Source organism: Chelonoidis abingdonii, chromosome 7, assembly GCF_003597395.2.
Source record: "Chelonoidis abingdonii isolate Lonesome George chromosome 7, CheloAbing_2.0, whole genome shotgun sequence".
In the NCBI taxonomy this organism is placed as follows: domain Eukaryota; kingdom Metazoa; phylum Chordata; order Testudines; family Testudinidae; genus Chelonoidis; species Chelonoidis abingdonii.
The window spans coordinates 102,258,202-102,281,883 of NC_133775.1; the positions used below are offsets into that span (position 1 = coordinate 102,258,202).

General features: G+C 43.2%; 1 long non-coding RNA gene across 3 annotated transcripts in view; it reads right to left on the reverse strand.

Moving 5' to 3' along the window:
- Positions 1–9,735, reverse strand: part of LOC116823423 (uncharacterized) — a 33,474-nt gene extending 23,739 nt beyond the window's left edge. Inside the window, exons 1-4 of one of the 3 annotated variants that reach the window (XR_012656344.1) lie at positions 9,631–9,735; positions 7,605–7,771; positions 6,396–6,497; positions 4,701–4,818 (exon numbers count right to left, since the gene is read on the reverse strand). This is a non-coding gene — a long non-coding RNA (uncharacterized LOC116823423). Of the gene's footprint in view, positions 1–4,700; positions 4,819–6,395; positions 6,498–7,604; positions 7,879–8,990; positions 9,182–9,630 lie in introns of those variants that run through there. The other 2 variants (XR_004373413.2, XR_012656343.1) reach the window with 2 other exon arrangements.
- Positions 9,736–23,682: the final 13,947 nt, after the last annotated feature.

A 23,682-nucleotide genomic window follows, 5' to 3' on the forward strand; every position in this document is an offset into this window, starting at 1 on the left:
TGATGAAGGGTAAGGGGAACTGGAGACAACCAAATAAATATAACTTGCATATAAATTTGATATTTCCTCCCAGACCGCTAAAATAAACTCATTACTTCATGAACGAATAAGGAGACAGTCTCTTGACCCCAGCTGCCTAAAATGTCATTCTGAAACACATAAATCTGTTTAGACCCATGACAGGCCAGAAGACAGTTCTGCATCGAGTGGGGACCCTCAGAAAGACCAGCACTGAAAGGCTTCAAAGATGAAGAGTGCTTCCTGAAGAAACTGGCCTGATCTTTAGAGAAATTCAGATATAGAGCCAGCTTTACGGCTTGGACCCATAACTATTCCCACCTCCCCAAGAGGATATTGAGAGGGAGGACACTTGATGCCTGAGAAATAGAAGACAGCTCCCGAGAGTAGTGGCAGAGGTGAAAGTAAGCCGGTCCGGTCCGGTCCGGCATACTGACAAGAGCCGGTGCGCTGTACCAGACCGGCTACCCCAGGCCCCCAGTAGCACAGCAGAGCCCTGGACCCTTTAAATTGCCACCCGTGCCCCACTGCCAGAGCCCTGGAGTAGTGGCAGTGGGGCTCTGGTGGTAATTTAAAGGGCCAGGGGCTCCAGTCGCTGCTACCACAGCAGAGCCCCAGGCCCTTTAAATCTCCATCAGAACCCCGAGCCCCGGGGTAGTGGTGGCAGCCAATTTAAAAGGGCCCCAGGGCTCCTCTGGAGACTCTTTAAATCACCCCAAGGCTGCCAGCCGCTTCTGCAGCTGGTAGCTCCAGGGGTGATTTAAAGGGCCCGAAGTGCTGCCAGAGCACTTGATTTAAAGGGCCCAGGAATTTAAATGCCCCACCTCATCTGGTTGAGGCCATGCCCCTTTCGGTTGAGGCCCCGCCCTCAGCTCAGGACTCTGGCGTACCAGTAAGTCCTTAAAGTTACTTTCACCCCTGAGTAGTGGGCAGCATATGGATGATGAATGCAGCCAAGAGTGGGAGAATAGTAGCTAGGAGGAAATGAGAGCAGATATGTAGTCAGGAGCAGAATGGTGCAGAACCTAGAAGGTCAGGACAAGGAGCAGGAACCTGTTGTGGAAGGAGAGGAAGCCAGTGAAGAGGTTCAAAGAAGAGGGTTACATGGTGGGAGGGAAGAATGAACTGAGCAGTGGCTTTTTAGATTTCTTCTAATTTCTTTAAGAGTTCTTTCCTCTGTTCTCCCTTCAGTGTTTCTTTGTGATTCCTGTTAACATTAATGGAAGCTATATATTGGCACATCCAGGAGAGAATAGATCTTCAAGAGCCATGTGCGTGCAAAGCCTAGGCAGTATATGGCCCTTAATTTCCTTCTCAAATGGTTTCAGTAGCCCCTGGTATGCAATAAAAGATGATGATGATGGAATAAAGACGTAAAAAACAGTGGGGAGAGATATAAAGGGTTAATGCTTTGACCTTTCACCTCAGATTGGACTCAAACACAGGCTATATGCAAAATGAGTTTCTTGGCTTCAGCCTCTTTTCTTTGGAGACAATTAGACCATCTCAAAATCACTGAAAGTGTGGCTCTGTTGAGCAGGCTTGTCTCAACACAGAACTGGAGCATGCCTAAGACAGCAAAGTGGCAAGTTCTGAAATGCAGAGCAGCTCCCCTAGGACTTGGTCCTCTTCAGTTCAGTGGGACTCTTGGCACTAATTTCAATGGGCTTTTGCTCAGGCCTATAGTGCCTATCCACACCCGCTCTGGTTATCATTTGTGAGATCAACCTTTTCCCATGTATATTCAGAAGAGGGTATTTTTGACGTGTTTTTCCTATCTATTAATGCAGAGCACCCCAAGCCATGCTACTCATTATTCACAATACCATACAGGGGCATTGTTGAAGGGCAAGAGGTTTCCCACAATCCCTACTCCACTCTGGACAGCAATAAAGCCCAGATATTCAAGTCAGACAGACTCAGGTGGTGGGTCTTGTTCCTCCAATTCCATAGTTCAGTCCAAATTCCAACACTGGTGGCATCTGCCCAAATCTCTCACAGGTGCCAGCACTGATTCTTCAGGAATACAACTCACAGCATAAAACAGAATCGTAGGACTGGAAGGGACCTCAAGAGGTCATCTAGTCCAGTCCCCTGCACTCAGGACTAAGTATTATCTTCTAGACCATCCCTGTTTGTCTAACCTGCTCTTAAACATCCCCAGTGATGGAGATTCCACAACCTCCCTAAGCAATTTATTCCCATGCTTAACCATTCTGACAGTTCTGAAGTTTTTCCTAATGTCCAACTTAAACTGCCCCTTGCTGCAATTTAAGTCCATTGCTTCTTGTCCTATCCTCAGAGGTTAAAGAGAACAATTTTTCTCTCTCCTCCTTGTAACAATCTTATGTCCTTGACATGTACTTCACACAGACATGACAACTCTGCTCTCAGTCCTGTCACACAGTTTCTGAAGGTCACCCTACTCTGGCCCAACTCCCCATTCCCACTTCTGCCCATCTCATGCCATCTTTCTTTTTCACCTCGGCCAATTTTCCTCAACCATTGCGTGGGCCTGGGATCATTTACAGGATGTCCTGGTTTGGCAGCATGGCAGGAAGCAGGAGGGAAACTAGCTGGCTCAGCCCCATGAGGTGCTGAGCACCTCTTGCAAAATGCTGAACAATCCCAGCCCTTGAAACAAGATGCAGTGCTGCAGGTCTGGGGACTGAGCTCTCTGCATACCAGGGGAGAATTTCATGGTGGCTCATGGGCACAACTGTGCCCACAGAAGCCCTGCAGCAGCAGCAGCTCCTGTCCCATAGGGCTGAGCCCATCTACCTGCTTTGGCATTGTGACCTAGGGGCACTAACAACCCACAGCAGCTCCCTCTATCCCCCTCCCCCTCTCATCACCCTCTCTACACTGGACCAGGATGAAAAGACCCCAGAGGGAGGCTGAAGAGCGAGCCCACCCCACACTCACCCAGCAACAGCAGCTCCTCCTGCCCGGCAGGGCTGGACCCAGCTCCCCGCTCTGGGCACTGAGACCCCATGTGCCGCAACACCACTCACTCAAATATGGCCCTGCTGGCCCAAACCTGAATGATGCCATGACCCTGTGCACCAGATCACAATGCCCAGAGCAGGGGGCCAGTCTCAGTTCTATAGGACAGGAGCAGCTGCTGCTGGGTGAGTCTGGAGCAGCCTCACTCTTCAACTCCGTGCATTCGGGTCCGATGCAGTGCCAGGGCAAGGGGTGCTTCTGTGAGTAGTCAAAGCCCCCTCAGCAGTGGCAGGAGAAGAGTACTCGCACTGAATGGAGAAGTTACATCCGCCACTGCTGCGGACCATACCTCTGTGACAGAGTTCAAGTTTAGCCCTAGGGCTCTTAGAAAATTGAAAATGTAAACCTCAGTCAGGCACATGAGGAAACAAACACCCTTTTCACAATACAGCATGACAGATGTTATTCCCATATGAAATGTTGGTGTGTCTGCAGAGACATCAAGCATTAGTGCGCGCTTCACTGGATCATGCATATCTAAAATTTACATGTACAGCAGAGGGGCTCAGGCTGAAGGACTTGAAGCTAGATTTCAAAAAGCCCACAGTTCGAGGCTGATCAGATTAGCTATGTTAGTTCAGGCCCATCCCTCAGATCTGCAACTGTAAGTGTCTGAGACAACTCTTTTCCTGCATGATCAGGGGATAGGAAGAGGGTGTGCATATATTGCATCTTTATCTCATCAATCACCAGACAACGGTCACAAATCACAGTCCAATTCCTTTTAGGCAGATGGAAGCACTAAATTGCACCTCCGGTTTCCAGAGCTCCTCAAATACAGGCCAGGTACCTTCAGAGAGATGACATAAATGGGTGATGAAGATGGATGCTCAAGACTTCCTGTACTTTAACCAAGACAATGTCACATCAATAGGGAGCCTGCCTTAGGTTATCTCAGCTTATTTCACTCTCTGAGGGATTGCCCTGAGTGAGGCATTTTCCACAGTTCAGTCCAGTTTCCCTCTTTGTTACCTGTTGGGAGTGTCTCTCTCAAGCTTCACAAAAATACAACCGCTTATAACACAAAATGCTATGATCATATTCAGCATGGACATCATTCTAAAACAATATTTATACAGCATGGAATTTTGACAGAAAATATTGCTTTCAAGAGAACTGGTAATGGCAGGAGTTCCCACTGAGAGAAATTCCTGACTGCTAGAAGCTTGGACTGGACGACAGAGGATGGATCACTCGATAGAATACCCTGTTCTGCTCACTCCATTTGAAGCATCTGGCACCAGCCTCTGTCACAAGACAGGATACTGGGCTAGATGGACCACTGGTCTGAACAGTACGGTCATTCTTCTGTTCTTTTAAAGATGAACTCAGCTTTAAAAAAACCTCTTTCGTATCAGTGGGGCACTTCCATTTATTCTGCTCCAGAAAATAAGGGGGTGCTTTACAAAAATCAAAAAGGCAACACATTTAAAACAGATGAACAGAAAAGCCCAGTGTTACAGGATATTATTGGGTGCAAATAGCTCACTAAATTCCTAAATAATTAAAGGTCAGGCATTGATAAGAATAGGAACAGCCTCTATACTACAATAGAATTACAAGGGTTATCAATCCTTATCACTTGGGACATAAACTGATCACCAGCTGGTACCAGGAAGAACCTTCCCCTCAAGATATAGTACTGCAAAGTTAGGTTCATTACAGGAGTGTCTCACCTTTTGGTGAGACATCTGGCATTGTCCTCTGTTGGAGGCAGGATGCTGAAAAATGGATCATGAGTCTGTTTCAAATCCCATAAATGTACAAGCTGTCATCATAACAGGGACACTTATCCTGCACTAGTTGAAATCAGAATGAGTTTTGCTACAAAATCAAACCCTGTCCCTCCATTTTTTTCCCCATGGTTTATCATTTGTATTTAGCCTGACAGTGATCTCTAAAATCTGCCTTAGTTACTTAGGAGGTCAGAGAACTCATCTTTTGGATGTTTATAATTGCAAAAATCACTTGTGTTGGCTTAGGTTCTGAAGCTAATTCTGCATTTGATAAATCAGCAACGTTGATAATGGTGATAGCCAAGTTCTCCCTTATATGAGGCCAGCTCTCACACAGATGGGTAATTGTGCATGGACATCTGTAGGAAGAATGTCACCTAGAGGTGGGAGACTATAGAATCAGAAATGTAGGACTGGAAGTTAAAGGGAGCTTCAGAGGTCATCTAGTCCATCCCTCCAAAACTGACTTTTTATTTCACTGGATTTCCCCATATGGTATATCTCCATTCCCACCAAGCACACAGATATTTTCAGTCTAAATGGCTTATTACCAGAACGACAAAACAAGAACAAGAGTAAAGTCTCCAAGTGAGAGCACACAGCGTATCTAGCTTCTGTAACAGTCTGTACTGACTTGAACACAAAATGGCTACCAGCCCTCAGTTCTTACACTGAGATGATTCTGCACCCCTGAAGCAACCCACAAGGCCCATCACATCAGGAAAACAATATAGGACAAGCCCAAGGTTCTACGCCAGGCCCTCTTTAGCTTACCTCAGTGCTCCCCAAATAGGGAAGGCACCAGCCACTTTCCCTCTGGTATTGCACTAGCGAAGCCCCAGAGTTCTTAGAGATTTAAAGGTGTAGCACACAAAGCCAGCATAATAGATACATAGATAAATATGATACAACATATAATAATTTTTATATGCAGAAGAAACCTGTTGACCCCATAACCTTAAAAAAAAAAGTCTTCTCTTAAGAGACATTTTGTAGTAGGTATTCACTCCGTATTGGTAGTAGTAAGGACCTTTTTGTAATTTGTATTTGTGCAGGGACAAAGTAACTGTTTTAGAAGATCTATTCTTTAATCAATATTTATTTAAGTGAGATCTGGTATATCATTAATCATAGTGCTAAGATATAAAATGCTATTCTAGCCTGAAGAATTCTGCCTCATTCTGTTTTCCAGAGTAAGACATTTAGAAAGCTGCACTCTAATGCACATCACTTCTTAATAACGTCCTGAAATACCCCTCTTGTTTGGTTAAATACGTACCACAGCGCTGTTTTAGCAGGGTTCTAGAACTGCATGGAAATATACTGTAGCGAATCATCTTGAAAGTAACTCATTTTCATGTCACTGTGATTACTACAGTGTTGTATGTTTAGCCACTGTGCCTGATAAGCTAACTGCTGACAAATATCTTGATTTCTTTTCTTTGAAACTTGACTGCAACCAGATGGTGGCTTCACCCTTGGGGATCTATGTTCTCCCAACTACTTTATTATCTCCCTAGAGATCATATTTCCCAGCAATGGAAGTACAGCTATGTATTTATAGGCTGCTATGTATTGTTGGCCTACTAAAAGTACGCATGAAAATACAACCATCCGTTCATCGTAAGCACTTACTTTAGTTTAACTTGAAGGTTACAGTCCCATTACATCATCCAGCAAATTCTGCCTCAGTTTCCTTGACAGGCCACTTCTGTACTGGAGATGGGATTCGAGTTCCTGAAAAGACATCAGCTACTTTAACATAGGATGTGCTGACAACCATGGCAAAATTATCTTTCAGATATTATTCACTAGGATAAATGCCACCCTGGATTCTGGTTTCCATGACTGCTTTTTAACCAGAGCAGCGTGCTCACTAGGAGCCCTTCTAGAATTCTCCAAAACCTGTAACGATTTCTCCAGTTATTTTTAAAGACAGCATCCCCATGGAGGAGCTGTATTATTAACATTTGGCAACAGTTTAAAAGCCTTTCTTAGGAACTTATATAGCCCCCATTAACCTATTATTTGACAGCCCCACAACCTTTAAAGTAATTTTATTCCTGTTTTACAGTTGGAGATACTACAAACTTTTGCCAACACCAGTTATGGTACAGTTAGTGTATTTCTTGTGCATGTGCATGCTTGGCTCCTTGCATTGCCACTGCATATGCTCACCAGGAGTGAGTGTTTCAATGCACAATGTGGTGCACCACAGCGTAAGGCACTGGGCTGTAGGCAGTCTTGCTTAGCAGTCACAGCTGGGCTGGTGTCCACATATCAAGCAGAGCCACAAGACAGCAGTCAGGGATTAGATGAATGGCCAGAGCCAGGATCAATAAGCAAGAGTCAGGCTCAGGTCAGATTTCAGAAGGCAAGGTATGATGAGGAACCACAGCAGAACAAAAGCCTGTGCAGTTACCCAGACAACTTCCTGGGCCATCCTCCAGGATTATATAGTGAGTTTGGCCAATTAGAGGGCCTCTGAGAACTGTCATTCTGGATCCTTTGGGTGGTACTTCCTGTGGTACCTAATCTCTCACATGTCCCTGACTATAGCTCTGCATGCACACCTAGTAGCCATGTGGGAATATGTGCTGCCCCAAGCTCCGCAAGTCTGGGTTTTAGTTCATGGAACCTTACGCTAGGTATCCCAGGATCCAACATGCCACCATCCAGCAGTCTTTTGGGAAGTTTTGTCTATGCACGGTGGGGCAGAACCAAGTCACGCAGAGGTGACTGGCACTGCAGGGTCAAGTTCCCATCATGCAGCTTTCTCCACCTCATAATGCCATCTCCTTTATCCCATAATTTTCTTACTGTATTTTGAAAAATCTCACAAACCTGCATGGGACTTGTCACTGTCTGCCATCTCTGACAGAAGTATGGAGCCTGCACAGCTCTGCACTATTGTCATGAGTGTTGCAAGCACCGGATGCCTGATCTGCCAGTATCTGTAGAGCCACAAGAATTGGTGCAGGGAACATGATGATTTCCTGGAGATCAGACTGCTGTGGAACAGAGGGAGAACCAATTCAAGGTTGTTAGTGGCATTCAAGGAGCAGCTGCAAACAGAAGAGCACCACTTCTGGGCCCAAAAAACAAGCACTGACTGGTGGGATCCCATCATAATGCAAGTTTGGGATCATGAGCAGTTGTGAGGCTAAAGAAATTTTGGATCTATCAAGGCCACATTGCTGGATTCATGTTCCAAGCTCACCCCAGCTCTCCAGCATGAGGACACCAGAATGAGAGCTCCACAGATAGTGGTGAAGCAAGTGGCAATCGCACTGTGGAAATCTGCAATGCCAGATTGCTATTGGTCGGTGGGAAATCACTTTGGAGTTGGAAAATCCAATGTGGGAATTGCTGTCATGCAAGCGTGCCTGGCCACTAATCAAGTAGGATTGTGACTCTTGGCATTGTGCAAGACATACTGGATGGCTTTGCAGCAATGGGGTTCCCAAACTGCAGTGGAGCTACAGACGGCATGCTTATCCTATTTTGGCACAAGACCACCTTGTCACAGAGTATGTCAAACAGAAAAGGCTATTTTCATATGGTTATGCAAGCGTTGGTAGCTCACTGGTGACACTTCACCAACATCAGTGTTGTCTGGTCAGGGAAGGTGCATGCTGCTTGCATCTTTAAGAACACAGCACTGTTCAAAAAGGTACAAGCAGGGAGTTTCTTTCCCAATCAGACGATTACTATTGGCAATGTTGAAATGCCAATAGGGATCCTGGGGACCCATCCTACTCCTTATTCATGAAGCCATACACCAATCACCATGACAGCATCAAGAAAAGTTCAACTACCAGCTCAGTAGGTGCCGACTGAACGGTTGAAAGTGCTTTTAGTAGATTGAAAGGTCCCTGGAGTGGTTTACTCACAAGACTGGAGTTGAGTGAGAAAAATATTCTAGTGGTTATAGCTGCCTGCTGGGTCCTGCATAATATCTATGAGGCAAAGGAGGAAAAGTTGCCTCCAAGGTCGCAGTGGAGTGGCTGTCTAGATAGATACAAGGGCTACCAAAACAAGCTAAAAAGCTGTGAAGCTATACGGCTCAAGGAGGGCTTTGAAAGAGCTCTAAGAGTGGGTCACCGTAATATGTTGTAGTGTACTGGGTTCTACCTGGCCCTGCAGTTTGGGGGTCTTATGAACTGCTTGGTGCACATTATGAATGTAACACTGACAATGCGCCTACTAATTTTGTACTGTTTGCTGTACCTTTCTGATTACTATTGAGGATCATTGACAAACACAATGGAGTTGTTTCAAAGTGTACACTGTGTGGTAGAGCTCCGACCTTGTCCCTGTGGGTCCCGTGCTTCCATGCAGTTTATGCTAGCCTCAGGGGCTCACTGAGACCCTCCACGTAGCCCTTCTCTCTCTAGGGCCAGGGTTACAATCTACTGAGCCCTTTTCATCATAAGCCAGCAGGGAGGTTGGTGAGAGAACTCCCACAGTCTCTGCTGTCCCTAGGGCTTTTTTCAGAACAGTTTAGCCTCCTGTCCTGACAGGGGCCTGACTTCCCCTCCCAGGAGGTGTTTCTGTAATGGGGGGTTGGGGGGAACCTGGGCCCACCTTCTACTCCGGGTTCCAGCCCAGGGACCCTAATGTTAGCAGCTGTTGGCAGCCAACCTTACACTGCCAGAGTTGCTACATTTCCCTGGGCCACTTCCCCACAGCTCTCCTGCTTCTCCCTTCTTCACCCTTACCTTAGGGCTCCCTTACCGATGGCTTGAGGGTGTCTTCATTAACCAGCCCTTCAGCCACACTTCCGCTCCCTGGCTCTCCCCAGTCTGACTGGAGTGAGCCCTTTTATAGTATCAAAAGGGCCTTAATTAGAGTCAGGTGTTCACATTACCTTAATGGACTCGCCTGACTCTTTGCAGGTTAATTGGAGTCAGGTGCTCTCATTAGTCTGGAGCAGCCCCTGCTCTGGTCAGTCAGGGAACAGAAAACTGGACTGCAAAGGGAGGTGAGCTTGGGATTGTTGAACCTGTAGGTCCACAGGAGTGTGCAGCATCTGTGTTTGCTACCAGAGAAGCCCCATTATGTCTTGGTGTATCTCCCTCTCTGTCTCCTGCGCCTTTTTCCTGTCAACTCTTTCCTTCTCCATACAGTCTGCAATATTCATCCTCCAGGCCCTCTGTTCATGGTCTAATGAAGCACTGGCTTGCAGGATCTTGCTGAACATGTCAGCCTGAGTCCTCTCCTTTCTCCTCCTTATCTGGCTCATGCGTTATATGGGTATGGAGGGGGAACCCCTAGAGGCCACAACAGCACCAGCAGCTACAGCTAAAATGCAAAGTAGTACCATTGTCAATATAGTCACAACAGAAACTTGTTCCCCTAAAGTTTTAAACAAGACTTGCTTATTGACACTTCTGCTTCAGAGTGCTTGTGCACAGAGCCACTCACAGCTCTAGCCATGGTGCATGTGGCCTGCCAGGGTCAGGAAAATGAGGAAGGAATTGCTTGGTTGCATGAAACTATGAATACAAGGCAATAGTACTCAATACTGACACCATTTTCCAGAGGTGGTGGTGATTTTAGCGGATATCTCACTCCTGAGAGTAACAAAGGCACAGAGAGCACAACTGCTGTTGGCATCCCAAAGCCACCCTGGCCTGTATGCTGCTAGTCTGTTTACTGCAATGGTGCCTGCTGAAGTTATCACCAGCTGGCACGGGAAAGCGTCCTGCTGCAGTTAAATAAATAAGGCTGCCATCTCTAAAACCTTTGGTAGAAGATTGCAGAGTACCTCCATGAAAGGTTCGTCAAGATCTATCAGGAGAATTCAAGGGACATACCTGTGAACATAAACAAACTGCTCTGTGTGCTCTTTCCCCCCACCTAACTCTACAGGGGAATGGAAAGCAGATGCAAACAACTCCACCTCTCTTTGTTGTACCACTACCTCTTCTAGAACAAGTAAATTAATGAAAAGTCAGTAGCTGTGTCCTGCTAAGTTGGGGGTGTCATCACGGTAGTGGAAAATAAATTCACACACTTACCTGAGGTGCCTTTTCCCTGCATCAGGCTCCTCCATGCTCGACTGCCTGGACTGCGGTGGAGCCTCAAACAGGTCCTGGCTCGTGGCACGGCTGGTCCCTCCCAATCACATGACCCCATCCTCCTCTTCTTCCACCTCCACGCTGTTCACACCAGGGACCTGTGACTTGGGCTCCTCTGAGGTATTTATGGTGGTCTGCAGGATGTTGTGGGGTCTCCACCAAGTATGGTATGCAGCTCTTTGTAAAAGCAGAAGGTCTGCGGCTTGGCATCGGATTGACTGTTGGCCTCCATGGCCTTCTGATATGCCTGCTCCAGCCCCTTTGCTTTCAAGCAGCATTGCTGCTGATCCCTGTTGTACTCTTTTTCCTGCATTCCCCATGGCAATCTGCTCATAGATGTCTGGTGTCTACAACTGGTTCATAGCTGTGCTTGCACAGCCTTTTCTCCCCACAGGCCCGTGATATCCAATATCTCCTGTGTACTCCAAGCCAGAGTGTGTCTGGAGCATGTAGCCAGCATGGTCAGCTGGGCCGTTGTACATGATCATGGTGAGATGGTAGGTGTGCTCAACAAGCTGGCCAATCAGGAAAAAGTATTTCAAAAATTCATGGGGCTCTAAGCAGGGAGGGGAGGGCAAATCACTCCTGGGCAATGGAGTTAATAATTGTGACCAGAGTGATCAGTGTTGGGCATGGTGGGACAGCTGCAGGAGGAGTGTTAGGACCAACGTAAGTAATGCAGTGCCTACATTTGTGCTGCACTGATCTCAACACATCAACCATAGCTCAGGGCCACTCAGGGAGGTGGTGTTACTATGTCAGCGTGATGGAGAGCTTACAGCGGTGGGAGACAGGTTTCAGAGTGGTAGCCACGTCAGTCTGTATCAGCAAAAACAATGAGGAGTCCTTGTGGCACCTTAGAGACTAACAAATTTATTTGGGCATAAGCTTTCATGGGCTAAATAAATTTTCGTCTCTAAGGTGCCACAAGGACTCCTTGTTGTTATTGGTGGGAGACAAATTTAAGTGTACATATATGCACAAGCAGGTCAATGCAAGGCAGCTTATGCTGACCTAATGTTGTAGTGTAGACAAGACCTGAGTCACTTGCCTAAAGGCACACAGGAAATCCATGGAAGGGATTCAACCCAGGTCTCCCAATTCACAAGCTACTATCCTCGGCAATCGACCATTCTTCCTCTCATTCTGATGCTACCTCTTGCTGAGCACCATCTGTAGGAACTCTAGCCAAGCACCTCCTACAACTACATCACTGGCAGCCAAGGAAATCCAGCACCTTGCAGGATCAGAACTAGACAGGTCTCTTTTACAAGGAGAATATAGAAGAAATAACTTATTTCCCAAAGTCTGAACCTTTCTGAGTTTCAAAACAGTTTGATTAACTTTAAATTTGTTATTAATTTAGCCCCACACTGCAGTTCTGGTTCAGAAAAGGCTGGAGGGCTGAAATGCACCACTGAGATACACTGCCGAATTTTCGGAAGAAATCAGTTACCAGATGATCTAGCAATTCACTGACCTTTCATCCCATCCCCCCCCCCCCTGATCATCAATTTCAGAGCACAGCAACATTTCCCTAAATATTTTAAGTCTCCTGATCCCTCTGAGATGTTTCTACTCATCTATAAATTTGCCATTGTTAGGCTGCCACAACTATCTCCCTTTGGTGTGTTCTTACAGAGCCCCCAGCTTGCTGGCCAGCTCCTGAAGTGGTATTAAACGTGCTAAGCTAAGAATTACAAGGGCAACCTAATAGCATGAGTAGATGCATCAGTGGTAACAGACTGAAGAGAAATAGATAGCACAGAATAACATTATTGGTGAAAAACTCACCTTCCCTTCTATTCCTGCTCAGTGCACCCTGCTTTTCCTTTAATGTGCGAGGGGTGATCTGGGATGGACAAGAAGCCCAGATTCTATTGGTTTGGCTTTGAGCTCCCATTAAGCAAAAATATCCCCAAACACTAGTTTTGATATTATTTGACTATTTGCCTACTTCTCTGAAAGAGTGGACAACTTGTGTCCTAGACTCTGTCAGATTAGCTGGTGGCAAAAGTACAGGACAGAGTAATCTGTTTTCACAGTTGAATATGAATTTATCTGAGATTCCAGTTACCTTATGGACTACAACCATGACATTTTGCTTCATAGTCACTGAATTTTTGAAGTATACTGACTCAGGCAGTCCCTGCAGATGAATGGTACATTTCATAGCACCCACTGTGTTCTAATTATGTAAGAGTGACACACCTATACAATCTTATGCACTGGTATGTGCACTATATAGTCATGTTCTAATAATGTTTTGTGTTTCATGACCTTTTGGTGCTCACAGTGGGCCATAATGTTAAGTCCTTACTCAGGTTTTAGTGAGTCCTTAATGAGACAAAACTGTCATTTAAGAAAAATTGAGGGAGGACGTCAGGATATTGTACAAATGTGCTGGCATGCTAGGGTTTGAGGAACATGTCCATCAAATCCAGTTCTTGGTTGTCTTTGAAGCAGATCAAGATACGTCAACATGGACATGTAAGAGAAGGATGTGTTCAGGGAAAGAGTGAATTTATGTCCCCTGCAGTGAAGATAGGCTTAGTGATTGGGTCTGAATGGATAACAGACAAAGGAAGAGCCTGGTCTTTAGCTTCCTGCAGGGCAGACCACTGGAACTAAGAGGCCTAAGGCTGAAACACAACATATGGATGAGTGATGACTCTATTTAACTTGTAAACCAAGTCTAACAATTTAACTATCTTGCCATCATATGTAAAGCCACTGACCTGTTCCTACCACTTAAATCAAAACTTGGCTTCTAGATAGATTAGTGCATTGGAAAAGATACTGAAAAGAACCACCTCACAAGCTGTTGGCAAGAGATTTCTGCTGATCCTGTTCTTTATATTGGTCTTTCTACAAAATGATATTTCAATCTACTTCAGTTTAATTGTTCTCAATAGGCCTCCAGCATATCACAGAACTTTTCAAAACTACTACCACATTATTGGGTCCAATGCCATGAACAGTGGAACTAGATTAAGTATCACCATCCCCATTTTATGGATAGGAAACCTGAGACACAGTGGAGTTAAATGATCTGTCCAAGGTCAAATAGGAAGTCTGCAGCTAAACTGGGGATGGAACTGAGTTCCCAATAATCAGACCTGAAATCAACTTTCCACGGGATGGCTGAGGCAAGAAATAAGAACAGATAAAGCCCATAATAAACTTTAAGGCAATTTTTTCATAGCTATGCTTAGTGGGTTAAGCGTGTAAGTCTTGTAACTTCAGAACACACATGACTAACTGTGCTGTACCCTGGTTATCCGGGTCATCCAAAATATCAGCTTTGCTCTTCAAAGAGTAGGACTGGATGTCCTCCCTGGAAGCTCTGCCTCAGTGCTTTCAGCAATTTTGTTACAGTGTAAGGTTTCCAAAACCGTAGGGCGACTGCAGAGGTGATTGCTTTCCAGAGGTGGGAATCCAAGGAAAGGCAACATGATCGCACTCTGAAGCAAGTAACAGATTACTCAGTCTATAGGCTTTGGAATATCCCAAATACCAAAGGTCTTTGAGTTTAATAAACCAACTCAGATTCTTTTTACCAAGAGATTCTTCAGGAGTCTTTAGTCTTCCTCAGCTCTTGGTCCCTTGCTAACTAATTTAGCTGAATGGGTTAATTCTTCCCTCTTTCAAAGAAGAGATGCAGAAAGTTATTGCATTCTCCCTATGAGTCTGCACCCCCTGCTGTGACCTGAACTTAAGACACCCGCAGAGTTGCAACATTAGTTGTATTGAACTTTTTGGTTTTTCCCTTGCAAAACAGAAGAAATGTTAGCATGTTTTGGTTACAGAAACCTGCTTCTGAGGGGAAAAAAGAAAATCCTTGATCTGTGTATTTTATGAAAGACTGTCCATTTTATGTTAGAAATTAAATTGAAAACAATGAACTCTTGACTTAAGAGGTTTGCCTTACAAAATCACCAAGGCCTAAAAGATAAGCAACTTTTATAAGCTAGTTTTTATTCTGTCTTCAAAAATGTAAATTCTCTTACCTTAAACAGACTATCCTCTCTGGGCTAAGTGCTCAGATCCCAGCACACAATCTCTTGCATGTAGCATTTTTGGCACAAATGACAGATTTTACTTGTGCAAAACCCATTGGTATTATTTTGCATGGACAAATGAGTCGCAGATGCAAATGATAGTGATTTTGATCTTTTTATGTTCAAACTTTGTTAGTTGTAACTAAGGAGCAGAGTCTATAACAAAACAGCTACTATAGTACAGAAATATGACAGGCAGTTTCTCACTAATAAGGTCTATATTATGATGGATAAATATGGACCCAGTTCTCTGCTGGCGTAAATTAGTGCTGCTCCAGGAGCTGCGCCAATTTACACTGTCAGGGAATTTGACTCTATCTAGACAGCTGGCCAGATACCCAGCAGGTACAAATCAGTACAACTCCATTGACCTCAATGGAGTTACACTAATTTACATAAGCTGAGGATCTAGCTCACTATCTTCCGTATGCATAAATCTATAACTATAAAAGAGCACATATCTGATATTCTATTCTAAATATGGATTGCACAATACTCTTATCCCACACTGGCTCGCCCATCCCTAGCTAATAGCCTTTCCATTCATGTCTCACTGTGGAGGAGGAGCTGTTTGTTTACTGTGTGTACCCAGACAACAGCAACTGGAGCACAATCAGCTAGGAAGTTCAGTTTCCCCCCTAGCCTTTTTGACATCTACTAAGCTGTCCAGGTGAGAGCTGCCAACACTTAAACATGCAACTGTCGCAAGTATTCACACTGAGTTGGGCGAGTTGAATGCGGCTACTCACGTACATAAGTGTTTTCAGGGTGGAAGCCTACATAAGTGTTTAAGTGATTGGTGGGAACAGAGGAGGAGGCCGGCTAAAAGTCAAATTGAGATGAAAGCAGATTATGGCTATATTACATACAGCCCATTTTGACCTGAATGGAAAAACATATTCCTTCATCTCTCCATTTTGCCTTCCCTCTGCCTGTCCTTTTTACGTCATCACCCCAAGGGAAGATCCACAGTGAAAACGTCCCCAGCAGCAGCAGGATTTGACATAACACCAGTGGGTTTTGCTTATGTAACTGTGGCAGGATCCCTCTATTGGGATGAAGTGTGTTCTGAGCTTTTCAAGAGGAGAAAGAATCAGATAATTTCCAAGTGTTATTCATTTATATTATGCTTTCACATTTAGATGCCTTCTTCTGATCACTTATTGACTGCAACTAAAAGGAACAGAGAAAGGAAAACCAAGAGGTAGCTGGGAATGCAGCTAGTATATACAACAAGTAGTTGACATAATACAACGCAATGGTTGTAAGTTGAAGCTAGACAAACAGAGTGGAAATAAAGTGTACATTTTTAACAGTGAGAATAATTAACCATTGGAACAAACTTATCAAGGGTCATGGTGGATTCCCAATCACTGACAATTTTTAAAATCAAGATTTGGATGGTCTTCTAAAAGTTCTGCTCTAGGAATTATTCTGAGGAAGTTCTATGGCCTATGTTACACAGGACATCAGACTAGATGGTCACAGTGGCCCCTTCTGGCCTTGGAATCTATGAATCCTCAGCTGGTATAAATCAGCATAGCCCTACTGAACTCACTGGAGCTAGTTTATACCACTGATGAATTGTTCTGTAAGCCGCATATTTTAACATGGACAAAAGAGACATCTGCAAGTGAGAAATACATTCAGCAGTATTTGCTTGCAGAAATGGAACCCCTGGTTGTGTATATCATGCTCACACACACAAAAATGCTTTTCTTATGACTTTTTTTTTTACTTACTGTAGCAGTTTGTCACTCTATGTCCACCTCAAAGATTAGATTTCTTCCTCTTTCAGTTGTTTAAGTAATGCACTGGGAATAAGATAGTGATTGCAAAACAACATTTCTATTCATTTACCTTCAGAACAGATAATAAAAATCAAGCCAGATGTGCAATTTACTGATTCTGTAAGCTTGCAGTTCCTTAAACTTTACTGTTAAAAATAAGCCTTTGTTGGACTAAAGTAAACTGGCCAATATAATCTGGTTTTATGGGCACTGATTTGGGATATCCAAAATGACTCACTAATACCTTTGCACTGGTGAGTAAAGCAGTGATCCTAACTTTACACTAAGAAAATCTTGATCCCACTTCATATTCATGTATTCTCTACATATATTTGGATGAGGGCCATTATAGCAAAACATTTACAAACACCGCTGACCAAATTATCAAGGCCCTGAGCAATTAGGAAACTATGCAAAATACAGGTGTGAAACTCAGCACTTCTGTACACAAGTAGGTGCTTGCATGTGCAGATCAGGTTACTGCATATGCACTTCCCACTTCCCTCCACAATTACCCAAATTTCCACTCCAAAGTCTAGTGCATGCAACAGGTGCATGTGCATTAGCCCCCTCTCTTTGAAAACTGGACCATTTAGCCTTGCAATTCCATTGTTGCTTGGACGGGAGGCGGATAATTACTCATCTATGTTACAGATAGGGAAACTGAGCACTGGCCACACAAATTCAGCGGCAGAATTAAAATCTAGTAGCCTTGACATGCACTATTCTGCTCTAGCAGTTAGGGATCAGATCCAGCTCAAAGAAAACAGAAAGATTCCCAATTAATTCAGTCGAAGTTAAATTGGGCCAGGTCAAATAGTTAGTGCTTATTGTCCTTTTGATTATAAGTTGGTGCTTTTCACTGGAGACATGTATTTTAAAAACACGTTTGTAAATAACACGACCAATAGTTCAGAGGATCTGTTGTCATTTAAGAGAGATATTTTGCCGAAGTGAACTAGCAATTGAAATGGCAAAGAAGGGGCTTCATGTTGGCTTTATAGTTCAGTGGCATTCTTTGCTATATGTAATGATGGGTTTGCAGCTTTTGTAGCACTGAGTTAACATTTATTCAATGCAGATGCACTCTGCTCAGGTGAGGCAATATGTTTTATTGCAGTTCATAAAAAAAGCAATGAAAGACTTTAAAACCATCAGACTGATCTTAAATGCATGAACCTAATAATCAGTATGATAAGCTATCATTTACATGAATAGGAAATTGAATGGGGATTTCATTTCCTAAGCCTTTGTTGCTCCTATTGAATTGAGTTGATAGTGCTATTCAGGCAAGTCAGCATGGTGTCTTGTTTACAAGAGAAGTTTGCAAAACAAAGACAGTCATGGTCAAAACTCAATTTCATATATTTGCATGGGAGGCCCCTGGAGAAAAATGTATCCTGAAACGCCCTAATTGGATGGTTCTCTTGGAAGTGATAAGTTGACAAAGAATGATTTCAGTGCTTACCAGAGCTGTGGTGGGCAAGGAAAGAGGAAACTGGTCTTAAACTCAGTGGGCCTGATCAAACTTTCCTTGCAGGGGCAAAACAACCACTGATTGGGCTCAGTACTTCCTTCAAAGTAGTGCTTGCCATAAGAAGGTGTTGCTGCACGTTACTCCAGCCCTGATCTTGGCGAACCAGGCACAACTCCCATTGATTTCAGCAGGAATTGAGGGTTCTCTATACCTTCCCTATAGACAGACTGTGCACTTCAGGTACATAATAAATCAGCTGAGCAGATCTCACAGCTGCACAGATTTTCATTTTTCCTTGTGAATGCAGACTACGGAGTCACGCGTCTGGATTTATACTAGTACAACTGAAAGCATAGCTGGGCCCAGTGCTTTTAAAGCAGCCTTTGCTATGCTTAGACTTTTCACAGCTCATTTGCTAAATTACACATTATAAAAATAAGTGACTGCAATTGCGGGAGTGTGTTAATCTCAGCAGTTTGAACACCAGTTTGTAATGACTGCTTTCCATTGGTCTTCGGCAAACTACTTTATGGTGCATGCAGGAGATTTATCCACATGCATATGTTAAAAACTCCTGCGAATCTTCTCACATAGAAAGAAGAGAAGAGGCCTAACACAGAAACTAAATAAATTCAAAACATTGCTGTCATTCATGCTGTAACAGAAATGCCACCCAGTAAGAAAAGGCTTTTACGACTCCTAAAGGAGATAAGAAATGCCAGCCAGCATAGCAATAAGAAGATGCTTTGGGAAGTGCAGAATTTCCCATCCTTACAATCAGTACAGCTTCTGGAAATGCCACAGAACATAACTGTCCCTTATAAAGGAAATGAGAGTTTAGGAATTGACTATAAATGAGATTACAAAGAAAGATGGGTAATTTGGAAAATCCTTTTCCAAAGCCCAAAGAATTTAAATCTAAATTAGGCCTTTGGCACACACAAATTCCACTGGCTTCAAAAGTTTGCATCATGTGAGCAACTGCTCACCCTTGAGAGTAAGGGGTTCACAATCTGAGCCCATGTTTCCGCTACAGAATTTTTTTCTGATTATATGTGAGGAATTAAAAAAAAAAAACAAACAAACTCAATACCATAACACTCCCAGCTCAGGTTTCAAATGTGAGGTTGATTTTTGAAAAGAAGCTGAACAATAAAAAAAAAAAACCTTTAAATCAAGCAAATCTGATATGGAGTCAGAGAGACAATAAAAGTCTTCCCCATTTTTACTGTGAGGTTTCAGAGTAGCGTCACACACTAAACTAAGGATGAGCAAACTAGTTTTCTCCATCACTAGCTATGGTTCTGCCACACATTTTAAGCTAATTTGAGGAGGGAAATAGAACACAGGACAAGACCATGTAAACATATCTTTCTAACAGGTCATGCAAACTATTTCATACAATAGCATCACCTCGCTTCAGCTGTGAAACATGCTTGTGAAGTAAAACTGAAGAGAATTCCTGGTCCTTCAGTGTTATCATTAGAATATCATTTGCCCATTTGTCTGTAACAATGCCTCACCTCTGATTGGGAAGACCAACAAAAGGCTCTCCCCTGAGCTGAGAGCAGGAGATAATAACACAAGAATTTGGCAGGCATCCTCTCTAGGAGACTATGTATCAGTCATGTTACTGACACACCAAGCCCGCAGTGAATGGATCTCTAGACCTGAGAGCTTTCTGGGCTACCCAAGGCAATGGTGCGCCTTGCTGAAACAGAGAAGTGCAGTAACTTTTAAATCTAATCAACTACCTATTTCCTGCGATGCTCTAGTCCTTACATATCACATTGCTACCTTGGTTTGAGAGCCAAATGCGTTTTATTAAAACGCAACATAGCAAGTAATGGAAAATGGCATAGAAAGGAAAAATCTTTGTGGTTAATTTCCCCCTGCTCTGTATTGTCCTTGTCATTCAAGCCTTCACTTTAATAAGTTAGTAGATGAGATGGAGCTTCTCTTGCCAGCATTGCCACTTACTGTGTAACCTTGGACGTGTCACCTAAAAGTAAACTACAAAGGAAAAAGAAATAAAAAATGTGTTTTGCATTTTGCTTAGGCTTTAGGATGTGCCAAGAGGTTTGTTTTTTCCTTCCCAAAAGAAAACACCCAACATGTTTCTGCTCATGTTTTACAATAGAAAGCTCAGAGGAAGTGGAGATTCAAGGGCTTGGAATTTCCAGAAAACACTCGATTCCTGGGAATGGCCATGGAAAACTGCAGTTTATCCTCCAGAGTGAGATGACTTATCTTAACCTGACTGCTCTGGTTAAGCAAGTTCAATAAAACCTCCTGTGTCTGCCTCTAGATAGGATCAACTGTTCAAATGTAAGACTGAAAAGTAATTTGGTTGCTTACTCTGCTCCTGTCATATCAGTCAGTTTAATCAGTTCATTAACAATGTGATGACTTGCTTAGGCCTCTAGTCCCTAGACGGTGTGCAAGATTAGTAACTACTTTATTGGGGGGATGAAGGTGCTACTAAATGGTCCTAAGAATTATATTTCTCCTTTAGTCTTGGGCGAGAAATATGGATTAGCAAATACTCATCTAAGTCTCTCCTTTCCTCACAGATGCTGAAGTAAAATCATAAGCTTTTGAGTAATGACTCCATCTGTGGAACTTAGTTTACTCAGAAGGCTGTGATCTCTGCCTCCTAAACTGGTCGATATAAAAGCAGGAGGGGAAGGGGTTTTGCTTGAAGTTGCTGCCATCTTAGAGGGTATATTCAAGGCTCACTGCAGTTTATGTAGGCTATTCTTAAAGATAAGAAATCACTTATCAGCCAAGATGGACTGATGAGCAGCCATGCACTCCAATTTTGCTGGATCTGCAGTTCCAAGAATAACCTTCATGACACATGGTAGGAAACAGATTGGATTTCTTGCAGGAGGATGATACAGTTTAATTTTTGTTGAAAAATGGTCTAAATGTAAGATGTTAAACTCCTTGTTTTATAGATCTAGGCTTCATGAGCTGTATTCCTGCATCTGGGTAGAGAAATAAATCTAAACAGGCAGTGTAACTATTTTGAGATAGTAAAGATAGATATAAGTACCACCAGACCTACATGGGGTGTGTGCCAGGATTGGTTCCCCTCTCCAATGTCAGGTCATAGTCATGCCTTAGCTTCTTCTCACCTTTGGGTAGCTGGGCTTCAGTGAGTTGGTGCTTACCCTGCCCACCAAACCAATAAGAATCTGGCGCAAATAAAAATCTAAGTCAAAATCCATATGAAACAGCGCAGTCCTTCAAACCTGTCTCTTGCTCGATCACAGCCCTCCTTTGAAGGTCTGCCCACCTTCTCACCTCTTCAGGGTGTAACAATATCTTACCTCCTAAGACTCCAGCTTTTTGTCCACATCCTGCCCCCTGGTTGTAGAGATTTTTGTATCATTAGGTGGCATGGCGGAGAGCTTGGGCCCTTCCATTACTCCAGGATCCTGCTTTGGAACCTGAAAACCATAGTCAGATGTCTGTCCTCAAAACTCCAAACTGCACTGTTTCCCAGGGCCACATGCTAGGACACCTTGCTTTTAAGTCTTCTAGGCCTTCTCCCAATCTTCGCCCTTGGGCCACCTTAGAGTTTTCCAGGTTCTCCCTATTCTGAGTTTCTCACTATTCTGAGCCAGAGGCAGCTCTTTTATATAGCCTGACATTTTCTCCAAGCAGGCCTCACTTCCAGTCTGCAGTCACATGACCTTCCAAAGACTACAATTTCCACAAAAATCAGTCTAGGAGGCTGGTACTTGGAACTTGCATGTGCTGGACCCACCCCTGCCCTTAAAGGGACAGCACAAAATGTGACAGTGAGCCATCCACGAGAAGAAATTGGTAACTGCTTCTTTGTAGGGTTATTATACATATGGACTTTCCCAGACAAAGCCTCTATTTTAGCCTTTAAATAGCACCATCAGCTGCTTCAAACCTTAAAGAGTAGGACTCCTATACAGAGCTGTGTGAATTACTCATTTTTCAGTTTTGTGGCTACACTAAGAAACCAGGAAAAAAAAAAAAAAAAAAAAAAAAAAAAAATCAACCTATACTGGTATTGTCAACTCTCATGATATTTGGTTTTCTTCTTAAAGTCCCAGATTCTGGGTCATGGGATTATGGGAGAAACTTTTTTTTTTTTTTAAATGAAAGCGGAGTTAATTTCTAGCTTCCCATGGTAGAGAAAAGCTTGAAAATGTGACCTCCTATAGACTCAAAAGACATGTAAAAGCACCCAACATTTATAATTTTTTTTAATTAATTATTTTTTTGGGCCTGACCTGTGGTTTTTGAAAGCTTTTAGTTGGCATTACTGGCTTGTGTTAAAAAGTCACACTATTCTAGTATGTCCACAACATATCAAATTTCAGATATATCTGAAAATTAATCTAGCTACTCCAGTTGATAGAAGAAAATACCTAACAGGAGGGCATCTTATCTTGATACAATATTCTGTGAATGTGGACAACTCATTTCTTATTCAATAAAAGCCCCCTCCTGCCATGGGAGCAGTAAAGCAGCATGTGACATTGCTCATCTGACTGGCATGGATCAAGCATAGCAGAATTGCAAAAAAGTTTCATAACTGTTATGTTCAATGCATCCTAGCCAGGCAAACGATGAACTGACTGAGTGCTTGTATAGAAAGCCTAAAGGAAAAGGCGCTACTACAATATCCTAAATCAGGTTCTTTCCTCGAGAAAAGGCAGTAGAAGTGGAGAATCAGCCTGTCACATTTTGACTAGTGTGGTTCATATCTCATTCTTGGGGAAACTTCCCATCTGTAGAATAAATTAAAATTTTACTGTAAAAATCGAGATATGGAAAAAATCAGTACTCAAGGAATACCTTTAACATAACTAAGATAAAGCAATTCAAGAACTCTCTCACTAAGGGTAAGATTAAATTTAAACACTTCTTCCTACTAGAACATGCTGAAACAAAAACTGGAGATAGAGTAAACTATGGATCTCTATCAGAAATACACCTACCTGTGGCTTTTAATTAGAAATCTTGGGATTTTGATTTGTAACTCTCTGCCATTAGCTGCCAGATACTGAAATCTGCCTTGAACTTCTTTCCTCCAAAAACTATCTTGACTAGAAACTCAGACACAAATGAATCATATTTCTTCAAAGTAATTTTGCCACTTGTCATTGCTGATCAAACCACGGTGCTAGAATTGCAGGCATGCATACATGGTTCTTGGAGTGTATCTAGTCACTTAACATTATGTTGAGGTATAAGCAGATGCTGTAAGCAGGGCCTGATTTCACAAAGTACAGGTCAAAAGTGTCTTTTGGAAACAGCCACTTGAGTCACTCATTAGAAACAACTGAATTATTTTGGATGTACAGTGGTGTAAATAAGAACTTGGGTCTCTATGGGTAGGGTAAAACCAAGGCAGAGAGGGAAAAAGTCACTAAAAAGTATGTAGTCATTTATCACCCAGCACAATAAGTTGCAGCATGTGATTCTATATTTATTAATTTAATGGGAATAGATCCTAACACAAGT